The following is a 7,492-nucleotide window of genomic DNA, read 5'->3' as shown; positions in this document are numbered from 1 at the left end:
GCCTCCTAAGAAGCTGGGATTACAGGCACGTGCCACCATGCCCAGCTAATTTTTTGTATTTTTAGTAGAGACGGGGTTTCACCATGTTGACCAGGATGGTCTTGATCTCTTGACCTCGTGATCCACCCACCTCGGCCTCCCAAAATGCTGGGATTATAGGCTTGAGCCACCGCGCCCAGCCCTCTAAATGAAATTCTTATTCAAAAATTGTTATACTAAAGTATTCTTTGGCCAAAACCAATAAACAACATTATAAATGTAAATAATCAAAAACTATCAATAGACTAATTTCTCTGGTAAATCCTCTCCCTCCTTGTCCTCCAGTTGCCTCCCTGTATCTAGCTCTGCCTCTTCCTTCTTATCTTTCTGATCTCTCTCCTTTTACCTTATTTCAACTCTCCCTTCTTCTTCCCCCTTTTCAGACCCAAAAATGTCATTTGCCTCTAAAGATCCACCCCATCCCAGAGCCAGATATGTAAGCAACTGCATAATTTAAACCTCAGATACAAGCTGAACTAAGAGCTGTATTTCAGGATTCCCTCAAGCACAGCCGAGGACCACTGCTATTCAGAGAAGGAGTTAGACTTCCTTCGGGTGCAGATGTGTCAGAGCTGAACAGCTGAACTATACCAATCTGTGCATTTGTTGGTCGAACCCTCAGCTAGATGCTAAGTCCTTAATGGCAATAGCGAATTGAATTGACCCAGAAAGGGACCTATGGAATCCCTCTTTCCACAATAAATGTGAGGGTCGAAAAAGGCCGTAAAACCAGAGCAAAGTCTCCTAAATGCCATACCCAAAACGTTTTTCAACAGAAACAGATTGCACCATAATTCCATCATATAAACACACAAAATGATAAAACCGTAGAAGATTATGGCCATACGGCCTACTTCCCAAGGGACACATCTATCCCCCTGTGATATGGTAACTGGAAGACTCATGCATTTAGGGATTTTACCTCTGAGATTCTATCCTGTCTGCCTGTACGCAGAGATGGCAAGATGTTATAAGGGACTCAAGTACAATACCCAATCCTATCACCAACAGGTAAAGGCTGTCTTCCCACATATCTTTCTAAACAGCCTCTTCATGATCTTCAATCTGAAGACTTCGTCTGTTGAAAGAGGCATCAGAGAAAAACTCTTAAACATCATTGAAAGGGACCTTATCAAGCACTATTAACAAATATAGCAGGGAACTCTAGGGAGTCAATTCTTGGGTTTATGTTTCACGACTAAAGAGGCAATTCAGAATTCCATTCGGTTGGAAGGATACCTTAATGAGGGTCCTCAAACTTAGGATTCTTAGAACATTTATGGTATCAGCCAGATTTTAGAAATAGACAGCTAAGATCTTTGGAATATGCAGATGACCTTGGATGGTGGACAGTTTTTGCCCAAGACATGGAACGGAGACCCCCGACTGATTTTGTTCATCATTTGTTTGCTTATAACCATTCCTTTTCTCATTTTAAAAGCTACTCATTGTTATCTTTATCTCTTTTCTTCCCTTTTTATTATAATTGTTAGACAAGAACATATTCATTCTAATGCCATTCTTAGATTCTCCCAAATGGTAACCACTTCCCTGAATCTTACTGACTTCTGGATGTGCAATTCTTATTAGACCACCATGGGAAAAAACAAACCAAGCAACCTCTGGACAACTGCAGTCTCATCAAATGAGATCATAGGGAATTACAGCCAATGGCATTTCCGCTTGCACCTATACAGACAAATGACCTTAAATTAAAAAAAAACAACAAGGCCGGGCGCGGTGGCTCAAGCCTGTAATCCCAGCACTTTGGGAGGCCGAGGCGGGTGGATCACGAGGTCAAGAGATCGAGACCATCCTGGTCAACACGGTGAAACCCCGTCTCTACTAAAAATACAAAAAAAAAAAATAAAAATTAGCTGGGCGTTGTGGTGCGTGCCTGTAATCCCAGCTACTCGGGAGGCTGAGGCAGGAGAATTGCCTGAACCCAGGAGGCGGAGGTTGCGGTGAGCCGACATCGCACCATTGCACTCCAGCCTGGGTAACGAGAGCGAAACTCCGTCTCAAAAAAAACAAAAAAAAAACCATGTAACTAGCGGTAGTGTCATTCTCTTCTAGAAATAAGAAAAAAAATGTTAGAATTTGTTCTAAATTTGAATTCTACAATATTCATTGGGTGACAGTCTAGTTACTTGCTACCTGGAAAAGACAAAGAGAGACCTAAATATGTAACTCAGCTCATGTAAGGCCTTGATTCCAACCTCCTGTCATGAATAATTTCTTTCTCCTGGAAGTCCCTGAGCCTCCTTTCAGCTATTACTTCCTTTGAAATTAGGATTCTTGGTACTTTTTACTTCAGACCAATACCTCATGCACTTTAGGAATTGTTTTCTGAAACTTATCTGTACACAGAGACACTGATTCTACATATCATCAACATTGTAAACCAAAGGACATAAGTTTCAAATCAAGGCCACTTATGATTGTTTAGGTACTCTACCTGAAGAATTATTGACTCATTTTTATGGAAAAAAAATCAGGGTAGTGTTCCCAACGGTGGGGATCATACAAATAGAAAATGCTGTGAGAAATGCATCACTAACTTTTGCAGAAACTCTTAACGGTCCCAGCTCTGCCCTAGATGAAATACAGATCGAGAGCAAGTCATTAGCATGAGTAGTGACGGACAATTGCATCGCTCTAGATTTCTTGTTGACTAGTCACGGTGGTGTCTGTGTCATTACTAATACTTCTTGCTGTGCTAGAATCAATGAAAAGGCAAGGTGGAACGGGCTATTTATCACCTTAAAACAAAGCTACTTGGATCTCGCTCCTCAGAGCCCATGGGACTTGTTTACTTGGTCTGGGTTGGGCCATTTGGGTTTCTGGTTTCCTGTTATCTTATAGGGACTCTTAATTGTTCTTGTTTTTGTCACAGTGACCATGATACTGATCTGTTGTCATCTGTCCAGATTCTAAAATACTACGCTACAGCTGCTCTCTCATCAAAATGATGGCCGTGATGATATAACAAAGAAGGCCACGAAAAATCTGCAATACAGTTGACGATGGAGACAGCTGAGTAGCCTCTGAGCAGTGAAAATCTGAATCTCTAGCCTTTTCTGAAATGTTCAGGTTCTTACAAGTGAAAGGATAACCAGGAGGGGATTCAAGACACTGAATTTACAAATGGACAAGGGCCAGACCATGTATGATGATAGAACTCTGACCCACAGCCTCTACGGGAACAACCCAAGTAGCCAAGCCACAGCTTCTGCAGCAGTCTGCCTGGAACAACTGGCACTTGATGAGTGACTGCCAACTTCTCTACTTTTTGCCCCTGTTTTCAACTAAGAACTAATTATGAAAAGCCAAATATGATTCCCAAACCAAATCATGGCATGTCCCACTTCTGGTTAGCCTACTTACAGTTTCCCCATGCAGTCAGGGCACAGCTGAAGTCTTCCCTTTTTCCCACCATAAAGCTTTCCTACTCCTTGACCTGTCTGGTCGTTTTTGCCAAACACAAGTGCTGGTGGCTGCCTCCCTGGCTATCACAAGCTATGAATGGTTTCTTCTCATTCTCATTTGGGTGGTCTTCATTTAATTCCATTGCCTACTTGGAACTTTGGAAGGAGGCAGCCTTACTCAGTCTCCATGTGGCAACATGGAGAAACTGCAGCCAAGTAAGAATACAATTGTGATGGACAAAGAGTGAGAAAGAATAGGTGATGGAACCCTGATACTCCCTTGACTTTTACACAGCATAGGAGGAATCCATAAATCCCCTGTAGTCTCTGTGAAACAATGTGGAAGGGACTGAGAATTGAGAGCTAGTAAGCCTATAGGGACCGCTGCTAAGAGGGACTAGGCAATATTGCCATAGGGGATGTGAAGTGATTTGTCTGGGCCGGGATGTGGAATTTGGCTGAGACTCAGAGGCTTTGCCAAAATATTAATAGCTAAAGTGGGTTTAGGTCATCAAAAGAAATTCATGCTGTGAAAAACCCTGGTACATTCTACAGAGCACAGGAATTCATCGCAGAGGAGGAGATGCTGTGGAAGTGCAGGCTGAGCAGAAAAGCTGCAGCAGGAGGCTGTGGATGGCACTCAGGAATCTCTAAAGCAGCTCTTGTGTTTCTGGTCTCTGCAGATGCTGACATAACACATTCTGATTCTAAGTGTCTTGGCCAGATTCCTTTCTACGTATCAACGAGGATTTTCTGGTAAATAAAACACTCATGCATTTTTTATCAGCACTTGATGCTTTTTTTTGAAGTTGTTGCCATTTTAAAGCGATGAGTATGTACCCAAATCCTGATATTCTGTATAAGATCTGATGAGTGAAATGTTTACTTTGTCTTTTAGTATTAAACCTTTAGATTTAAAGGTTTTCCATAATATGGTTTTCTTTTCTTTTTTCTGCTAAGTCTAGATGGTTTTGGTCAATGTAACCTGATAGCTACTTAATATATCCCTTGATTGAGTCCTAGGGTATATTTTTATCAAAGATTTTCTAAAGCATGGGTAGCTTTTAAAACGTATTGTTGAAGGATAATATACAGATAAAAAGTATACATATCATATGTATACAGCTTGATAAATTTTATCATTGAACACACATGTCATAAGCACAAAGATCAAGAAGCAGAATATTACCAGCTCCTAGAAGCTCCCTGGTGCCCCCTTTCTGCCGTTATTCCTCTAGGGTAGGGTTTCTCAATCCCAGCACCGCTGACATTTTGGGCTGGACGGTTATTTGCTATGGAGGCCATCGCGTGCGTTGTTAGGTGTTCAGCAGCATTCCTGGCCTCTACCCTGTAGCCACCAGTAGCAGCCCTGTCAATGGGATAACAAAACTTTCCCTCCAGATTAAGAGATAAGCCAAATATTTCCTGGGAACAGTCATGCCTCTAGAGTAGCCGCTATTATCATTTCTAATGGCATAGATCAATTTAGCCTGTCTAGATATTTTGTACAAATGAACTCATATTCTCTTTTGCCTATGGCTTTATCCTCTTAACATTTCATTTCTGAGATTCATTCATTATTTTTCTGTGTGGTCACAGACTGATCATTCTTGTTGCTGTACGCTACTTCATTCCATGACCATACTACAATTTGTTCATTCAACTATTGAAGGCCATTTGGGTAATTGCTAGTTTTTGACTAACACGTAGTCTTAAACTCATGTATTTCTGAACATACCTTGTATCCTAAACTACATATCATACCTTGCTTTCTAAACAAAAATTTTTTGAGTCAAGCCATCTAAATTTTGGGAGTTTTATTAATCTGAAACAAATCACTTTAGACGTTATATGTAAACTATTTTTATGGTAATTTCATAAGAGACCCACAATGAGTCTACTGATCCTGAGGATGAAGCTGGGAGGGGGAAGAGAAGAGGAATCCATGTTCAGTGCAACCAATATTTATTGAACACCTATGATTTCCAGGCCCTTTGTGGCTCTGGAAATGTAAAAATAAACAAGACAAGTTCTATACTTTAAAGAAGTTTCTAGTTCCCTTTTTGTAATGGCTGGCCAAACTTTTTCTTCTTGGCTGACATATTCTTTAGAGGGTTGCCTCTGATAAGATCCAGGCAGATCTACCCCAAAGGGAGTATGAGATGGGCTGCTAGAGCTGCACTATTTGTCAAGAAAGATAAAATTGGAGGTCCTAGACTTATAGTCCATCTCACCAAGGTAAGGAAGTAGGGAAGAGTTTAGAGCAGAAACCTTGGTCAGGATAGGCAGGTACAAACTTCAGGAAGAAATATCCCCTGTCCTCAAGACGCTAATCACAGTAGAGACTGGACATGGCATGAGAGGAAAGATAGCAGACACGGCCCACAGGAAGCCAGCTAACAGAGAGGACTAAAATGCTTAGTGATGTGCCAAAGACCTTTGTAACTAAGTCTAAAAAGTTCATTTCCGTTCATAACACACATCCTTCCAGACAAAGAAGAATGTGAGCCTAGAGAAACAATGACTCTGCTGGGCTTCTGTTTTCAAAAATATATAGGCTGATTTGGTCCTCAATAGGTATCAACCATATTGGGTAGCTGTCTTTTTAGAAGAAGAGTTTTATTACCAGTATTTTGTAAAGCATCTTTGCCTCTTATCTTTGCTACTCAAATATTTCATCAACTGCAACTTCAGTGCAATAGTAAACAAAGGCCAGTGTGACCGGTGTTAGCCTTCTTATTCATCATTCTAAAGCTTCCGAGACTTTCACTTCTGCCAGTGTGACCGGTGTTAGCCTTCTTATTCATCATTCTAAAGCTTCCGAGACTTTCGCTTCTGCCAGTGTGACTGGTGTTAGCCTTCTTACTCATCATTCTAAAGCTTCTGAGACTTTCACTTCTTTTCCTCAATTTGTGTGTGTTCATTATTACTACACACTCTTTAAACTCAGTACTATTTAATTGAATAAACCAAATGATTATGTTGGCTTTTTAAAAATTAACCTTTTGATTAAGGTTGCGTTTTTTATTTTTATTTTTTTGAGACGGAGTTTCACTCTTGTTGCCCAGGCTGGAGTGCAATGGTACAATCTCAGCTCACCACACCTCCGCTTCCTGGGTTCAAGTGATTCTCCTGCCTCAGCCTCCTGAATAGCTGACATTACAGGCATGCACCACCATGCCTAGCTAATTTTGTACTTTTAGTAGAGACTAGGTTTCTCCATGTTGGTCAGGCTGGTTTCGAACTCCCGACTTCAGGTGATCCGCCTACTTCAACCTCCCAAAGTGCTGAGATTACAGGCATGAGCCAATGTGCCTGGCCTACAGTTGCCTTTTCATTACCAACTTATAAATATAAAACATAATAAGGAATTGCAATTCTATATGGGAAGGTTTCTAAATTTTTTCTTAAGTAAATCAGTAGAAATTAGAGGAACATTTTAATTTTCTGTTATGTGCATATTCATTATTTAATAGATCATTGCATAAAACCTTAGCTCCAAGAAAATTGTAGATAATATTTGCAAAAATGATGTCTCAACTACTTTACTAGGCAATCCTTTAAACACTGGGACTAATTCATTAGAAAAGCAACAGGCAAAGCAGAACAAAACAAACCTCACTCAGCTTTTTAATGGTCTTGTTCTTGTGCAGGTGGGAATATGCCCACCCTCCACAGTACCCTTCGCCTACTACCAATTAACCAATTGCAGAACAATGAAACATTGAGTCATTGAATTTTAGCTCCTTAATATTTACAAACAAAGCTTTTACTTTTGTTTTTTGTCCAGCAGGAAAATCCCACAAGAACACATTTTTCACCGTATTTATTCATCACATGCTAAAATAACCCAGAACAAATGTACAAGACTTTCCATTGAACTACTTGTGCCTTCCCATTAATCTATCTCAAAAAAATTTTCACTACAAAGGATTTCTAATAGGTCATCACATGATAACAGAAATATTTTTCTCTTTAAAATTCTTGCTTACTTATTTGTGAAACCCAAAACTATGAATCAGCAT

Source organism: Callithrix jacchus, chromosome 17, assembly GCF_049354715.1.
Source record: "Callithrix jacchus isolate 240 chromosome 17, calJac240_pri, whole genome shotgun sequence".
Taxonomy (NCBI): Eukaryota; Metazoa; Chordata; class Mammalia; order Primates; family Cebidae; genus Callithrix; species Callithrix jacchus.
This window is presented reverse-complemented; position numbering follows the sequence as displayed.